At 48.4% G+C, this 18927-nt stretch overlaps 1 long non-coding RNA gene across 1 annotated transcript in view; it reads right to left on the bottom strand.

The window, feature by feature from the left end:
* Positions 1-18927, bottom strand: part of LOC135051189 (uncharacterized) — a 78190-nt gene that overhangs the window by 12537 nt on the left and 46726 nt on the right. Inside the window, exon 2 of the long non-coding RNA XR_010242106.1 lies at positions 3339-3392. This is a non-coding gene — a long non-coding RNA (uncharacterized LOC135051189). The remainder of the gene's footprint in view (positions 1-3338; positions 3393-18927) is intronic.

An 18927-nucleotide genomic window follows, 5' to 3' on the forward strand; every position in this document is an offset into this window, starting at 1 on the left:
ACAGCGGGCGATTATCGAACTACTGCACAAGCGTATGCACAACGGACAGCAGCGTCAGGATGATGTGAGAATTTTGATAGTATGGTCGTTTGCAAGGTGATTGACAGGAAGAGGCCATTTGTGGGTGGTAACTGACCGTTTTCTGTAAGTGTCAGTAAAAACGCAGCCGTTCCCATGCGTTTTCAGGGCAGGTGTGTGACGTCAGGTCCGGTCCCGATCAGCCTGATTTCTTCACACTGGAGGAGTAAGTCCTGGGCTATGCACAGACTGCACACAGTGGAAAAATAATTTGATGGTGAGTAAGCTGCGAGCGGATTGGCAGCTGTCTGCTGACTCAGGACTGTCTTTTTGTATTGGCTCAATGGGCACTTACCCAAGGGCCCCAGGAGTATAAGGGTTCCAGGCTGATAGCTGAGGGTCCCCTCTTTCCAGGGGTACAAGATTTTTGAAAATCGGCCTTGGGGAACCAGAGATATCGGACTTCAAAGCAGTGGTCCCCATCCAAGCCTATTAATTGCTCTTCCCTGCCAGATATCTCGGGTTCTGTCTTACTTTGAGGTTTTCTGAGGGTATACTCCAAAAGCTGGAACTCTCCCCTTTTAGTGGACACTGGCAGCTTGTCTTTACTATTGCCAGAACCAGAGATCTCAGCTTTCAAGCAGCTGGTCCTTGCTCCAGCTCCACACGCCTAATATGCAGTTTTATATTTTTGTTGGTGGATTGCTTTGGCTCCTGAACTCTGATCCCCAAGTCCCCAGTACCTTTTGAAAGGTGGGACTCTCTAGTTTTTTTTATCCGTTTCAAAGCTAAGAAATATATATCCAGGAACTGGAGATATCTGTGGTCAAGCAAGCTGCTCTCCCACCAGAAAATTATGAATATTAAGCCCACTCCACTTTCCACCCCTCACCTACGTATTAAACACCCCATACCACCCTGGAAGTCATGTAGCAGGGCCCCTTCATTCAGCCCACTGCCCCCTTCTACAGTTTAGTGTTCTCCCTCCCGCCCCATCTGTGCAATAAAGGAGTAATTAGCAGAAATTACTGCTCCAGGTCCTACATGCTGAGCAGAACATAGAACACCCCCTACCGCCTGCGGGACATCAAAGCTGCTGCTGATAGCTCCCCTCACCCCTACCACTGGAGCATGGGTAGGGGCCCCAGTGCATTGCTGTGCCCAGGGGCCTACATTGCTGTTAAGATGGCCCTGTGCTGACTGAAGGGAATTTTCACACAGCGTACACATTCATTCGCACACTTGCACGGGGCAAGTTTTCACTCACCCTGGGTGGCGAGTATCTGATCACAGGACAATGTAATTTACAGCACAGCGATCAGGTCTGAATTAGGCCCCATATAAGCTATTGAGATTAACCTGAAATGTATGTACTAACAAGTAATGACAAAATACCCTAGGTGGGTGCTTTTGGTTTATTAGCGGGTAATCCGCATCTGCAGCAACCTCTCACAGACATGTACACCAGCCCTGCACCCAGCACACACATGTCAAAGCCACCTCAGAATGAAACATATGGCACAGCCACCTCTTACACACATGTACACCAACCCTGCACCCAGCAACCTCCCCCACACACATATACCCTAGCCCTGCTCCAGAAATTCCCCCCACACACATATATCCTAGCCCTGTATCCAGTAACCTCCATCACACACACTCATACCCTAGCCCTGCACCCAGCAACCTCCCAAACATACTTATACTCTAGCCCTGCACCAAGCAACCTCCCACACACACTTATATCCTAGCCCTCCACCCAGCAACTCCCCCCACCCATACTTATACCCTAGCCCTGCCCCAGCAACCTCCCACACATATATACCCTAGCACTACCACAGCAACCTCCCCCACACACTTATACCCTAGCCTCTCAGTTTTGTTAATTTTAGTTTTGGTGTATTTATGACATGAGAACTGTATGTAATTTCACTATACATGTTCATGCTATAGTGACAATAAATTATTCTTATATTATCTTATCCTACACCCAGCAACAATACACATTTATGCCATAGCCCTGCTGCAGCAATCTCCCACACACACTTATACTATAGCCCTGCCCCAGCAACCTCCCACACACACTTAAACCCTAGCCCTGCATCCAGCAAATCCCCACACACACACATATACCCTAGCCCTGCCCCAGCAACCTCCCACACACACTTATACCCTAGCCCTGCACCCAGCAACCTCACACACACACACACACACACACACACACACACACACACACACACCCATACCCTAGCCCTGCCCCAGCAACCTCCCACACACACTTATGCCCTAGCCTTGCACCCAGCAACTCCCCCCACACATATATACCCTAGCCCTGCCCCAGCAACCTCCCACACACACTTATACCCTAGCCCTGCACCCAGCAACCTCACACACACACACACACACACCCTAGTCCTTCCCCAGCAAACTCACACACACACATATACCCTGGCCCTGCCCCAGCAACCTCCCACACACACTTATAACCTAGCCCTGCCCCAGCAACCTCTCAAACACACTTATACACTAGCCCTGCCCCAGCAACCTCCCCCACACACATATACCCTAGCCCTGTCCCAGCAACCTCACACACACACACCAGTGGCATGTGGTGAGGTCAGTGGCTGGTGAGGCACTACAGCCATAATGTCCGCCGAATCCTGCCAATGACCCCTACCGCCGCCGAGCCAATGCCCGCTACTGCCCCTGAGCCGATGCCCGCTGCCACTGCCAATGGCTTACAAACTCTCCCACCATCAACTGACCCAGCCCTCCGTCACTAATTTGCATCTCAGTCCGATGCCGCCAGTGCCCTCTGCCTGCCTGCTCATCATACTTGTGATATATTGTACATTTTTATAGAAAAAATAAAAATTAGTGTTTGGGACTGGGAAGGGAGTGGGAGGAGGACATGAATGCAATTTTGCTGTCCAGGGCTTCAATTAACTTAATGGAAAAGGGTCTGAATGGGTTAAAAAATTAAAAAAAAAATGCGTGATAGCCATAAGTGTATCAAACAAATGAATTTTATTTTTTGTTGTTGTGGAACTACAAGGCCCAGCAAGCCTCCCCCGCTTGCTGATACTTGGAGAACCTCAAGTACTAGCATGCGGGGAAATAATGGGCTCACTGGTACCTGTAGTTCTACAACAACAAAAATACCCAAATTAAAACACAACACATACACCGTGAAAGTAAAAATTTATTAAAACACACTTACACACTCACACATAATTAACTACATCCCATGCCGGTCACGTCCACTTGTCCATGTAGAATCCAATAGGGGTATCTGTAAAAATGAGAGAGAGATTACTTACCTACATCCCATGCAGATCACGTCCACTTGTCCATGTAACATCCAATAGGGGTACCTGTAAAAATGAAAATTATATTTACAAACTTCGTTCTAGTCCACAGGAGGGGAAAAGGAGAGAGAGAGAGAGAGAGAGTTATAGAGATAGAGAGAGAGAACTGGCTATGCTGCTGACTGGGAGGAAAGAGCCGGCGGAACACGAAGAAGAGGGGAGAGCCGCAGAGAGTTATGCTGCTGCCTGGTAGGAAGGAGCTGGCGGAACACGAAGGAGAGGGGAGAGCCGCAGAGAGAGAGAGAGAGTGTCCCCGACCTGGTTATGCTGCTGCCTGGGAGGACGGAACTGGCGGAAGACGAAGGAGAGGGGAGAGCCGCACTCAGACGCTGCCACTGCTATGCACGTCCTTTGCCCCGTACAGCACTGCCAGTGACAGCCTGATGCAGTCACTGTCAGTGCTGCAGCTGCTGTCCAGTGACCAATCACAGTGACAGGAGCGTGCTTTCAGATAGGCTGAAAGCACATCCCTGCTTTTCTGCGGCACTTGGGCAGGTACCGCTTCTATTACTTTTTTCAATGAGATTTTACAGCCCTTTGCTTGGCCCCGTCCCCTGCTTACGGCCGATTACAATGCACAGCGGGAGGCACCATTCTCGGTGTCGCACAAATGTATTTAAACAGCCATTTACAATCTAAAAAATGTTACATAATATAAAAAATATACTTATGACACAGAGTTAGTGATGTGCACCGGAAATTTTTCGGGTTTTGTGTTTTGGTTTTGGGTTCGGTTCCGCGGCCGTGTTTTGGATTCGGACGCGTTTTGGCAAAACCTTACCGAAAATTTTTTGTCGGATTCGGGTGTGTTTTGGATTCGGGTGTTTTTTTCAAAAAACCCTCAAAAACAGCTTAAATCATAGAATTTGGGGGTCATTTTGATCCCATAGTATTATTAACCTCAATAACCATAATTTCCACTCATTTTCAGTCTATTCTGAACACCTCACACCTCACAATATTATTTTTAGTCCTAAAATTTGCCCCGAGGTCGCTGGATGGCTAAGCTAAGCGACCCAAGTGGCCGACACAAACACCTGGCCCATCTAGGAGTGGCACTGCAGTGTCAATCAAGACAGGATGGCCCTTCCAAAAAATACTCCCCAAACAGCACATGATGCAAAGAAAAAAAAGAGGCGCACCAAGGTCGCTGTGTGACTAAGCTAAGCGACCCAAGTGGCCGACACAAACACCTGGCCCTTCTAGGAGTGGCACTGCAGTGTCAGACAGGATGGCACTTCAAAAAAATAGTCCCCAAACAGCACATGATACAAAGAAAAAAAGAGGCGCAATGAGGTAGCTGTGTGACTAAGCTAAGCGACCCAAGTGGCCGACACAAACACCTGACCCATCTAGGAGTGGCACTGCAGTGTCAGCCAGGATGGCCCTTCCAAAAAATACTCCCCAAACAGCACATGATGCAAAGAAAAAAAGGGGCGCACCAAGGTGGCTGTGTGACTAAGCTAAGCGACACAAGTGGCCGACACAAACACCTGGCCCATCTAGGAGTGGCACTGCAGTGTCAATCAAGACAGGATGGCCCTTCCAAAAAATACTCCCCAAACAGCACATGATGCAAAGAAAAAAAGAGGCGCACCAAGGTGGCTGTGTGACTAAGCTAAGCGACACAAGTGGCCGACACAAACACCTGGCCCATCTAGGAGTGGCACTGCAGTGTCAGGCAGGATGGCCCTTCCAAAAAATACTCCCCAAACAGCACATGATGCAAAGAAAAAAAGAGGCGCAATGAGGTAGCTGTGTGACTAAGCTAAGCGACCCAAGTGGCCGACACAAACACCTGGCCCATCTAGGAGTGACACTGCAGTGTCAGGCAGGATGGCCCTTCCAAAAAATACTCCCCAAACAGCACATGATGCAAAGAAAATAAGAGGCGCAATGAGGTAGCTGTGTGACTAAGCTAAGCGACCCAAGTGGCCGACACAAACACCTGGCCCATCTAGGAGTGGCACTGCAGTGTCAGGCAGGATGGCCCTTCAAAAAAATACTCCCCAAACAGCACATGATGCAAAGAAAAAAAGAGGCGCACCAAGGTGGCTGTGTGACTAAGCTAAGCGACACAAGTGGCCGACACAAACACCTGGCCCATCTAGGAGTGGCACTGCAGTGTCAACCAAGACAGGATGGCCCTTCCAAAAAATTGTCCCCAAACAGCACATGATGCCAAGAAAAATGAAAGAAAAAAAGAGGTGCAAGATGGAATTGTCCTTGGGCCCTCCCACCCACCCTTATGTTGTATAAACAGGACATGCACACTTTAACGAACCCATCATTTCAGCGACAGGGTCTGCCACACGACTGTGACTGAAATGACTGGTTGGTTTGGGCCCCCACCAAAAAAGAAGCAATCAATCTCTACTTGCACAAACTGGCCCTACAGAGGCAGGATGTCCATCTCATCATCATCCTCCGATTCCTCACCCCTTTCACTGTGTACATCCCCCTCCTCACAGATTATTAATTCGTCCCCACTGGAATCCACCATCTCAGGTCCCCGTGTACTTTCTGGAGGCAATTGCTGCTGGTGAATGTCTCCACGGAGGAATTGATTATAATTCATTTTAATGAACATCATCTTCTCCACATTTTCTGGAAGTAACCTTGTACGCCGATTGCTGACGAGGTGAGCGGCTGCACTAAACACTCTTTCGGAGTACACACTGGAGGGAGGGCAACTTAGGTAGAATAAAGCCAGTTTGTGCAAGGGCCTCCAAATTGCCTCTTTTTCCTGCCAGTATACGTACGGACTGTCTGACATGCCTACTTGGATGCGGTCACTCATATAATCCTCCACCATTCTTTCAATGGTGAGAGAATCATATGCAGTGACAGTAGACGACATGTCAGTAATCGTTGGCAGGTCCTTCAGTCCGGACCAGATGTCAGCACTCGCTCCAGACTGCCCTTATCACCGCCAACGGGTGGGCTCGGAATTCTTAGCCTTTTCCTCGCACCCCCAGTTGCGGGAGAATGTGAAGGAGGAGATGGTGACGGGTCACGTTCCGCTTGACTTGACAATTTTCTCACCAGCAGGTCTTTGAACCTCTGCAGACTTGTGTCTGCCGGAAAGAGAGATACAATGTAGGTTTTAAATCTAGGATCGAGCACGGTGGCCAAAATGTAGTGCTCTGATTTCAACAGATTGACCACCCGTGAATCCTGGTTAAGCGAATTAAGGGCTCCATCCACAAGTCCCACATGCCTAGCGGAATCGCTCTGTTTTAGCTCCTCCTTCAATGTCTCCAGCTTCTTCTGCAAAAGCCTGATGAGGGGAATGACCTGACTCAGGCTGGCAGTGTCTGAACTGACTTCACGTGTGGCAAGTTCAAAGGGTTGCAGAACCTTGCACAACGTTGAAATCATTCTCCACTGCGCTTGGGTCAGGTGCATTCCACCTCCTTTGCCTATATCGTGGCCAGATGTATAGGCTTGAATGGCCTTTTGCTGCTCCTCCATCCTCTGAAGCATATAGAGGGTTGAATTCCACCTCGTTACCACCTCTTGCTTCAGATGATGGCAGGGCAGGTTCAGGAAAGTTTGGTGGTGCTCCAGTCTTCGGTACGCGGTGCCTGAACGCCGAAAGTGGCCCGCAATTCTTCGGGCCACCGACAGCATCTCTTGCACGCCCCTGTCGTTTTTTAAATAATTCTGCACCACCAAATTCAAGGTATGTGCAAAACATGGGACGTGATGGAATTTGCCTAGATGTAATGCACGCACAATATTGCTGGCGTTGTCCGATGTCACAAATCCCCAGGAGAGTCCAATTGGGGTAAGCCATTCTGCGATGATCTTCCTCAGTTCCGTAAGAGGTTTTCAGCTGTGTGGCTATTCTGGAAAGCGGTGATACAAAGTGTAGCCTGCCTAGGAACGAGTTGGCGTTTGCGAGATGCTGCTACTGGTGCCGCCGCTGCTGTTCTTGCTGCGGGAGGTAATACATCTACCCAGTGGGCTGTCACAGTCATATAGTCCTGAGTCTACCCTGCTCCACTTGTCCACATGTCCGTGGTTAAGTGGACATTGGGTACAACTGCATTTTTTAGGACACTGGTGAGTCTTTTTCTGAGGTCTGTGTACATTTTCGGTATCGCCTGCCTAGAGAAATGGAACCTAGATGGTATTTTGTACCGGGGACACAGTACCTCAATCAAGTCTCTAGTTGGCTCTAAATTAACGATGGATACCGGAACCACGTTTCTCACCGCCCAGGCTGCCAAGGCCTCAGTGATCCGCTTTGCAGCAGGATGACTGCTGTGATATTTCATCTTCCTCGCAAAGGACTGTTGGACAGTCAATTGCTTACTGGAAGTAGTACAAGTGGTCTTCCGACTTCCCCTCTGGGATGACGATCGACTCCCAGCAGCAACAACAGCAGCGCCAGCAGCAGTAGGCGTTACACTCAAGGATGCATCGGAGGAATCCCAGGCAGGAGAGGACTCGTCAGACTTGCCAGTGACATGGCCTGCAGGACTATTGGCTTTCCTGGGTAAGGAGGAAATTGACACTGAGGGAGTTGGTGGTGTGGTTTGCAGGAGCTTGGTTACAAGAGGAAGGGATTTACTGGTCAGTGGACTGCTTCCGCTGTCACCCAAAGTTTTTGAACTTGTCACTGACTTATGATGAATGCGCTGCAGGTGACGTATAAGGGAGGATGTTCCGAGGTGGTTAACGTCCTTACCCCTACTTATTACAGCTTGACAAAGGCAACACACGGCTTGACACCTGTTGTCCGCATTTGTGTTGAAATAATTCCACACCGAAGAGCTGTTTTTTTCTGTATTTTGACCAGGCCTGTCAAGGGCCATATTCCTCCCACAGACAACAGGTGTCTCCCCGAGTGCCTGACTTAAACAAACCACCTCACCATCAGAATCCTCCTTGTCAATTTCCTCCCAAGCACCAGCAACACCCATATCCTCATCCTGGTGTACTTCAACAGTGACATCTTCAATTTGACTATCAGGAACTGGACTGCGGGTGCTCCTTCCAGCACTTGCAGGGGGCGTGCAAATGGTGGAAGGCGCAAGCTCTTCCCGTCCAGTGTTGGGAAGGTCAGGCATCGCAACCGACACAATTGGACTCTCCTTGGGGATTTGTGATTTTGAAGAACGCACAGTTCTTTGCTGTGCTTTTGCCAGCTTAAGTCTTTTCTCTTTTCTAGCGAGAGGATGAGTGTTTCCATCCTCATTTGAAGCTGAACCACTAGCCATGAACATAGGCCAGGGCCTCAGCCGTTCCTTGCCACTCCGTGTCGTAAATGGCATATTGGCAAGTTTACACTTCTCCTCAGACGCTTTTAATTTTGATTTTTGGGTAATTTTACTGAACTTTTGTGTTTTGGATTTTACATGCTCTCTACTATGACATTGGGCATCGGCCTTGGCAGACGACGTTGATGGCATTTCATCGTCTCGGCAGTGACTAGTGGCAGCAGCTTCAGCACGAGGTGGAAGTGGATCTTGATCTTTCCCTTTAACCTCCACATTTTTGTTCTCCATTTTTTAATGTGTGGAATTATATGCCAGTATCAATAGCAATGGCCTACTACTATATTTACTGCGCACAACTAAAAGGCACCATAGGTATACAATGTAGATGCATGGATACTAGTATACTTAATGGATGACGAGTGACGACACAGAGGTAGGTACACAGCAGTGGCCTACCGTACTGCTATATACAGTATACTGGACCTGGTGGACACTGTCAGCAAACTGCTAAACTAGTCTAAAAAAAAGGCACCACAGCTATACAATGTAGATGGATGGATACTAGTATACTTTATGGATGACGAGTGACGACACAGAGGTAGGTACACAGCAGTGGCCTACCGTACTGCTATATACAGTATACTGGACCTGGTGGATACTGTCAGCAAACTGCTAAACTAGTCTAAAAAAAGGCACCACAGGTATACAATGTAGATGGATGGATACTAGTATACTTTATGGATGACGAGTGACGACACAGAGGTAGGTACACAGCAGTGGCCTACCGTACTGCAATATACAGTATACTGGACCTGGTGGACACTGTCAGCAAACTGCTAAACTAGTCTAAAAAAAAGGCACCACAGGTATACAATGTAGATGGATGGATACTAGTATACTTTATGGATGACGAGTGATGACACATAGGTAGGTACACAGCAGTGGCCTACCGTACTGCTATATACAGCATACTGGACCTGGTGAACACTGTCAGCAAACTGCTAAACTAGTCTAAAAAAAAGGCACCACAGGTATACAATGTAGATGGATGGATACTAGTATACTTTATGGATGACGAGTGACGACACAGAGGTAGGTACACAGCAGTGGCCTACCGTACTGCTATATACAGTATACTGGAACTGGTGGACACTGTCAGCAAACTGCTAAACTAGTCTAAAAAAAGGCACCACAGGTATACAATGTAGATGGATGGATACTAGTATACTTTATGGATGACGAGTGACGACACAGAGGTAAGTATACAGCAGTGGCCTACCGTACTGCTATATACAGTATACTGGACCTGGTGGACACTGTCAGCAAACTGCTAAACTAGTCTAAAAAAAAGGCACCACAGGTATACAATGTAGATGGATGGATACTAGTATACTTTATGGATGACGAGTGATGACACAGAGATAGGTACACAGCAGTGGCTTACCGTACTGCTATATACAGTATACTGGACCTGGTGGACACTGTCAGCAAACTGATAAACTAGTCTAAAAAAAAGGCACCACAGGTATACAATGTAGATGGATGGATACTAGTATACTTTATGGATGACGAGTGATGACACAGAGGTAGGTACACAGCAGTGGCCTACCGTACTGCTATATACAGTATACTGGACCTGGTGGACACTGTCAGCAAACTGCTAAACTAGTCTAAAAAAAAGGCACCACAGGTATACAATGTAGATGGATGGATACTAGTATACTTTATGGATGACGAGTGATGACACAGAGGTAGGTACACAGCAGTGGCCTACCGTACTGCTATATACAGTATACTAGACCTGGTGGACACTGTCAGCAAACTGCTAAACTAGTCTAAAAAAAAGGCACCACAGGTATACAATGTAGATGGATGGATACTAGTATACTTTATGGATGACGAGTGACGACACAGAGGTAGGTACACAGCAGTGGCCTACCGTACTGCTATATACAGTATACTGGACCTGGTGGACACTGTCAGCAAACTGCTAAACTAGTCTAAAAAAAGGCACCACAGGTATACAATGTAGATGGATGGATAGTATACTTAATGGATGACGAGTGACGACACAGAGGTAGGTACAGCAGTGGCCTACCGTACTGCTATATATAGTATACTGGACCTGGTGGACACTGTCAGCAAACTGCTAAACTAAAATGCACCACAGGTATAGGAATGTAGATGGATAGTATACTTAATGGATGACGACACAGAGGTAGGTACAGCAGTGCACTCTGCACTGTACTCCTCCTATATATAATATTAATTATACTGGTGGTCCCCAGTCCCCACAATAAAGCAGCACACTGTGAGCACAGATATGGAGTGTTTTTCAGGCAGACAAACGTATACTGGTGGTCACTGTCAGCAAAACTCTGCACTGTACTCCTGCTATAGCTGCTCCCCAGTCCCCACAATTAAGCAGTGTGAGCACTCAGCACAGATATATCATGCAACACACTGAGCACAGATATGGTATGGAGCGTTTTTTTCAGGCAGAGAACGGATAAAAACTAAACTCTGCACTGTACTCCTCCTAACAGCTGCTCCCCAATCCTCCCCACAATTATAGTAATAAACTAGCACAAGCAATCAAATGAAATAAACTGTCTTCTGACTTCTACTAAACGGAGAGGACGCCAGTCACGTCCTCTCCCTATCATCTCCAATGCACATGTGAAAATGGCGGCGACGCGCGGCTGCTTATAGAATCCGAATCTCGCGAGAATCCGACAGCGGGATGTTGACGTTCGGGCGGGCTCGGGTTAACCGAGCAAGGCGGGAGGATCCGAGTCTGCTCGGACCCGTGTAAAAAAGGTAAAGCTCGGGGGGGTTCGGTTTCTCGGAAACCGAACCCGCTCATCACTACACAGAATATGTGTCATAAGTATCTTCTTTGTATTATTTTAATCAAGAATGATAGGAAAGGCACTGCCTCCCCTGCCTCCCCTGCCTGCACGTCCCTGACACACACACACTTATACCCTAGTCCTGCACCCATCAACTCCCACCACACACATATACCCTAGCCCTTCCTCAGTGACCTCCCACACACACTTATACCCTAGCCCTGCACCCAGCAACCTCACACACACACACACACACACATATACCCTAGCCCTGCCCCAGCAACCTCACACACACTTATACCCTAGACCTGCACCCAGCAACCTCCCACACACACTTATACCCTAGCCCTGCCCCAGCAACCTCACACACACATATACCATAGCCCTGCCCCAGCAATCTCCAACACACACTTATACCCTAGTCCTGCACCAAGCAACTCCCCCACACACACTTATACCATAGCCCTGCCCCAGCAATATCACACACACATATACCCCAGCCCTGCCCCAGCAACCTCTCACACACACTTATACCCTAGTCCTGCATCTGCAACCTCACACACACACACACACACACACACATACCCTTTTCCTGCCCCAGCAATCTCCAACACATACTTATACCCTAGCCCTGCACCCAGCAACTCCCCCCCACACACTTATTCCATAGCCCTGCCCCAGCAACCTCACACACACATATACCATAGCCCTGCCCCAGCAATCTCCAACACACACTTATACCCTAGTCCTGCACCAAGCAACTCCCCCACACACACTTATACCATAGCCCTGCCCCATCAATCTCACACACACATATACCATAGCCCTGCCCCAGCAATCTCCAACACACGCGTATACCCTAGTCCTGCACCAAGCAACTCCCCCACACACACTTATACCATAGCCCTGCCCCAGCAACCTTTCACACACTTATACCCTAGCCCTGCATCTGCAACCTCACACACACACACACACATATACCCTTGCCCTGCCCCAGCAATCTCCAACACATACTTATACCCTAGCCCTGCACCCAGCAACTCCCCCCACACACACTTATTCCATAGCCTTGCCCCAGCAACCTCTCACACACACACATACCATAGCCTTGCCCCAGCAACCTCCCACACACACTTATACCCTAGCCCTGCTTCTGCAACCTCACACACACTTATACCATAGCCCTGCCCCATCAATCTCACACACACACATACCATAGCCCTGCCCCAGCAATCTCCAACACACACGTATACCCTAGTCCTGCACCAAGCAACTCCCCCACACACACTTATACCATAGCCCTGCCCCAGCAATATCACACACACATATACCCCAGCCCTGCCCCAGCAACCTCTCACACACACTTATACCCTAGTCCTGCATCTGCAACCTCACACACACACACACACACACACACACACACACACACACACACATATACCCTTTTCCTGCCCCAGCAATCTCCAACACATACTTATACCCTAGCCCTGCACCCAGCAACTCCCCCCCACACACTTATTCCATAGCCCTGCCCCAGCAACCTCACACACACATATACCATAGCCCTGCCCCAGCAATCTCCAACACACACTTATACCCTAGTCCTGCACCAAGCAACTCCCCCACACACACTTATACCATAGCCCTGCCCCATCAATCTCACACACACATATACCATAGCCCTGCCCCAGCAATCTCCAACACACGCGTATACCCTAGTCCTGCACCAAGCAACTCCCCCACACACACTTATACCATAGCCCTGCCCCAGCAACCTTTCACACACTTATACCCTAGCCCTGCATCTGCAACCTCACACACACACACACACACATATACCCTTGCCCTGCCCCAGCAATCTCCAACACATACTTATACCCTAGCCCTGCACCCAGCAACTCCCCCCACACACACTTATTCCATAGCCTTGCCCCAGCAACCTCTCACACACACACATACCATAGCCTTGCCCCAGCAACCTCCCACACACACTTATACCCTAGCCCTGCTTCTGCAACCTCACACACACTTATACCATAGCCCTGCCCCATCAATCCCACACACACACATACCATAGCCCTGCCCCAGCAATCTCCAACACACACGTATACCCTAGTCCTGCACCAAGCAACTCCCCCACACACACTTATACCATAGCCCTGCCCCAGCAACCTCTCACACACTTATACCCTAGCCCTGCATCTGCAACCTCACACACACACATATACCCTTGCCCTGCCCCAGCAATCTCCAACACATACTTATACCCTAGCCCTGCACCCAGCAACTCCCCCCACACACACTTATTCCATAGCCTTGCCCCAGCAACCTCTCACACACACACACACACACACACACACACACACATACCTTAGCCTTGCCCCAGCAACCTCCCACACACACTTATACCCTAGCCCTGCTTCTGCAACCTCACACACACATATACCCTAGCCCTGCTTCTGCAACCTCACACACACACACACACACACACACACACACACACATATACCCTAGCCCTGCCCCAGCAATCTCCAACACACACGTATACCCTAGTCCTGCACCAAGCAACTCCCCCACACACACTTATACCATAGCCCTACCCCAGCAACCTCTCACACACTTATACCCTAGCCCTGCATCTGCAACCTCACACACACACATATACCCTTGCCCTGCCCCAGCAATCTCCAACACATACTTATACCCTAGCCCTGCACCCAGCAACTCCCCCCACACACACTTATTCCATAGCCTTGCCCCAGCAACCTCTCACACACACACACACACACACACACACACACACACACACACACATACCTTAGCCTTGCCCCAGCAACCTCCCACACACACTTATACCCTAGCCCTGCTTCTGCAACCTCACACACACATATACCCTAGCCCTGCTTCTGCAACCTCACACACACACACACACACACACACACACACACACACACATATACCCTAGCCCTGCCCCAGCAATCTCCAACACACTTATACCCTAGCCCTGTATCCAGCAACTCCCCCCACACACACTTATACCCTAACCCTGCCCAAGCAACCCCACACACACACATATACCATAGCCCTGCCCCAGCAACCTCCCACACACACTTATACCCTAGCCCTGCACCCAGCAACTCCCCCCAAACACACTTATACTCTAGCCCTGCCCCAGCAACCTCACACCCACACTTATATCCTAGCCTTGCACCAGCAACCTCCCACACACACTTATACCCTAGCCCTGCCCCAGCAACCTCCCACACACACTTGTACCCTAGCCCTGCACGCAGCAACCTCACACACACATATACCCTAGCCCTGCCCAAGCAACCTCCCATACACATTTATACCCTAGCCCTGCACCCAGCAACTCCCCACACACACATATGCCCTAGCCATGCCCCAGCAACCTCCCACACACACTTATACCCTAGCCCGGCACCCAGTAACCTCCATCACACATATAAACCCCATCCCTGCACCCCTCAATCCCCCCTTATATACACTAGAGATGAGCGGGTTCGGTTTCTCTGAATCCGAACCCGCCCGAACTTCATGCTTTTTTTCACGGGTCCGAGCGACTCGGATCTTCCCGCCTTGCTCGGTTAACCCGAGCGCGCCCGAACGTCATCATGACGCTGTCGGATTCTCGCGAGGCTCGGATTCTATCGCGAGACTCGGATTCTATATAAGGAGCCGCGCGTCGCCGCCATTTTCACACGTGCATTGAGATTGATAGGGAGAGGACGTGGCTGGCGTCCTCTCCATTTAGATTAGGGTTGAGAGAGAGAGAGAGAGAGATTGACCTGAGGCTGTGATACTGTAGAAGAGAGTGCAGAATTTAGTGACTGACGACCACAGTGACCACCAGACAGTGCAGTTGTTTGTTTTATTTAATATATCCGTTCTCTGCCTGAAAAAAACGATACACACAGTGACTCAGTCACATACCATATCTGTGTGCACTGCTCAGCCCAGTGTGCTGCATCAATGTATATATATATCTGACTGTGCTCAGCTCACACAGCTTATAATTGTGGGGGAGACTGGGGAGCACTGCAGTGCCAGTTATAGGTTATAGCAGGAGCCAGGAGTACATAATATTATATTAAAATTAAACAGTGCACACTTTTGCTGCAGGAGTGCCACTGCCAGTGTGACTAGTGACCAGTGACCTGACCACCAGTATATATAATATTAGTAGTATACTATCTCTTTATCAACCAGTCTATATTAGCAGCAGACACAGTACAGTGCGGTAGTTCACGGCTGTGGCTACCTCTGTGTCGGCACTCGGCAGCCCGTCCATAATTGTATATACCACCTAACCGTGGTTTTTTTTTCTTTCTTTATACATACATACTAGTTACGAGTATACTATCTCTTTATCAACCAGTCTATATATTAGCAGCAGACACAGTACAGTGCGGTAGTTCACGGCTGTGGCTACCTCTGTGTCGGCACTCGGCAGCCCGTCCATAATTGTATATACCACCTAACCGTGTTTTTTTTTTCTTTCTTTATACATACATACTAGTTACGAGTATACTATCTCTTTATCAACCAGTCTATATATTAGCAGCAGACACAGTACAGTGCGGTAGTTCACGGCTGTGGCTACCTCTGTGTCGGCACTCGGCAGCCCGTCCATAATTGTATATACCACCTAACCGTGTTTTTTTTTTCTTTCTTTATACATACATACTAGTTACGAGTATACTATCTCTTTATCAACCAGTCTATATTAGCAGCAGACACAGTACAGTGCGGTAGTTCACGGCTGTGGCTACCTCTGTGTCGGCACTCGGCAGCTCGTCCATAATTGTATATACCACCTAACCGTGGTTTTTTTTTCTTTCTTTATACATACATACTAGTTACGAGTATACTATCTCTTTATCAACCAGTCTATATATTAGCAGCAGACACAGTACAGTGCGGTAGTTCATGGCTGTGGCTACCTCTGTGTCGGCACTCGGCAGCCCGTCCATAATTGTATATACCACCTAACCGTGGTTTTTTTTTCTTTCTTTATACATACATACTAGTTACGAGTATACTATCTCTTTATCAACCAGTCTATATATTAGCAGCAGACACAGTACAGTGCGGTAGTTCACGGCTGTGGCTACCTCTGTGTCGGCACTCGGCAGCCCGTCCATAATTGTATATACCACCTAACCGTGGTTTTTTTTTCTTTCTTTATACATACATACTAGTTACGAGTATACTATCTCTTTATCAACCAGTCTATATATTAGCAGCAGACACAGTACAGTGCGGTAGTTCACGGCTGTGGCTACCTCTGTGTCGGCACTCGGCAGCCCGTCCATAATTGTATATACCACCTAACCGTGGTTTTTTTTTCTTTCTTTATAGTCATACTAGTTACGAGTATACTATCTCTTTATCAACCAGTCTATATTAGCAGCAGACACAGTACAGTGCGGTAGTTCACGGCTGTGGCTACCTCTGTGTCGGCACTCGGCAGCCCGTCCATAATTGTATATACCACCTAACCGTGGTTTTTTTTTCTTTCTTTATAGTCATACTAGTTACGAGTATACTATCTCTTTATCAACCAGTCTATATTAGCAGCAGACACAGTACAGTGCGGTAGTTCACGGCTGTGGCTACCTCTGTGTCGGCACTCGGCAGCCCGTCCATAATTGTATATACCACCTAACCGTGGTTTTTTTTTCTTTCTTTATACATACATACTAGTTACGAGTATACTATCTCTTTATCAACCAGTCTATATATTAGCAGCAGACACAGTACAGTGCGGTAGTTCACGGCTGTGGCTACCTCTGTGTCGGCACTCGGCAGCCCGTCCATAATTGTATATACCACCTAACCGTGGTTTTTTTTTCTTTCTTTATACATACATACTAGTTACGAGTATACTATCTCTTTATCAACCAGTCTATATATTAGCAGCAGACACAGTACAGTGCGGTAGTTCACGGCTGTGGCTACCTCTGTGTCGGCACTCGGCAGCCCGTCCATAATTGTATATACCACCTAACCGTGGTTTTTTTTTCTTTCTTTATAGTCATACTAGTTACGAGTATACTATCTCTTTATCAACCAGTCAATATTAGCAGCAGACACAGTACAGTGCGGTAGTTCATGGCTGTGGCTACCTCTGTGTCGGCACTCGGCAGCCCGTCCATAATTGTATATACCACCTAACCGTGGTTTTTTTTTCTTTCTTTATACATACATACTAGTTACGAGTATACTATCTCTTTATCAACCAGTCTATATTAGCAGCAGACACAGTACAGTGCGGTAGTTCACGGCTGTGGCTACCTCTGTGTCGGCACTCGGCAGCCCGTCCATAATTGTATACTAGTATCCATCTCCATTGTTTACCTGAGGTGCCTTTTAGTTGTGCCTATTAAAATATGGAGAACAAAAATGTTGAGGTTCCAAAATTAGGGAAAGATCAAGATCCACTTCCACCTCGTGCTGAAGCTGCTGCCACTAGTCATGGCCGAGACGATGAAATGCCAGCAACGTCGTCTGCCAAGGCCGATGCCCAATGTCATAGTACAGAGCATGTCAAATCCAAAACACCAAATATCAGAAAAAAAAGGACTCCAAAACCTAAAATAAAATTGTCGGAGGAGAAGCGTAAACTTGCCAATATGCCATTTACGACACGGAGTGGCAAGGAACGGCTGAGGCCCTGGCCTATGTTCATGGCTAGTGGTTCAGCTTCACATGAGGATGGAAGCACTCAGCCTCTCGCTAGAAAAATGAAAAGACTCAAGCTGGCAAAAGCAGCACAGCAAAGAACTGTGCATTCTTCGAAATCCCAAATCCACAAGGAGAGTCCAATTGTGTCGGTTGCGATGCCTGACCTTCCCAACACTGGACGTGAAGAGCATGCGCCTTCCACCATTTGCACGCCCCCTGCAAGTGCTGGAAGGAGCACCCGCAGTCCAGTTCCTGATAGTCAGATTGAAGATGTCAGTGTTGAAGTACACCAGGATGAGGAGGATATGGGTGTTGCTGGCGCTGGGGAGGAAATTGACCAGGAGGATTCTGATGGTGAGGTGGTTTGTTTAAGTCAGGCACCCGGGGAGACACCTGTTGTCCGTGGGAGGAATATGGCCGTTGACATGCCAGGTGAAAATACCAAAAAAATCAGCTCTTCGGTGTGGAGGTATTTCACCAGAAATGCGGACAACAGGTGTCAAGCCGTGTGTTCCCTTTGTCAAGCTGTAATAAGTAGGGGTAAGGACGTTAATCACCTCGGAACATCCTCCCTTATACGTCACCTGCAGCGCATTCATAATAAGTCAGTGACAAGTTCAAAAACTTTGGGTGACAGCGGAAGCAGTCCACTGACCAGTAAATCCCTTCCTCTTGTAACCAAGCTCACGCAAACCACCCCACCAACTCCCTCAGTGTCAATTTCCTCCTTCCCCAGGAATGCCAATAGTCCTG

This window comes from Pseudophryne corroboree, chromosome 2, assembly GCF_028390025.1.
Source record: "Pseudophryne corroboree isolate aPseCor3 chromosome 2, aPseCor3.hap2, whole genome shotgun sequence".
NCBI lineage: Eukaryota > Metazoa > Chordata > Amphibia > Anura > Myobatrachidae > Pseudophryne > Pseudophryne corroboree.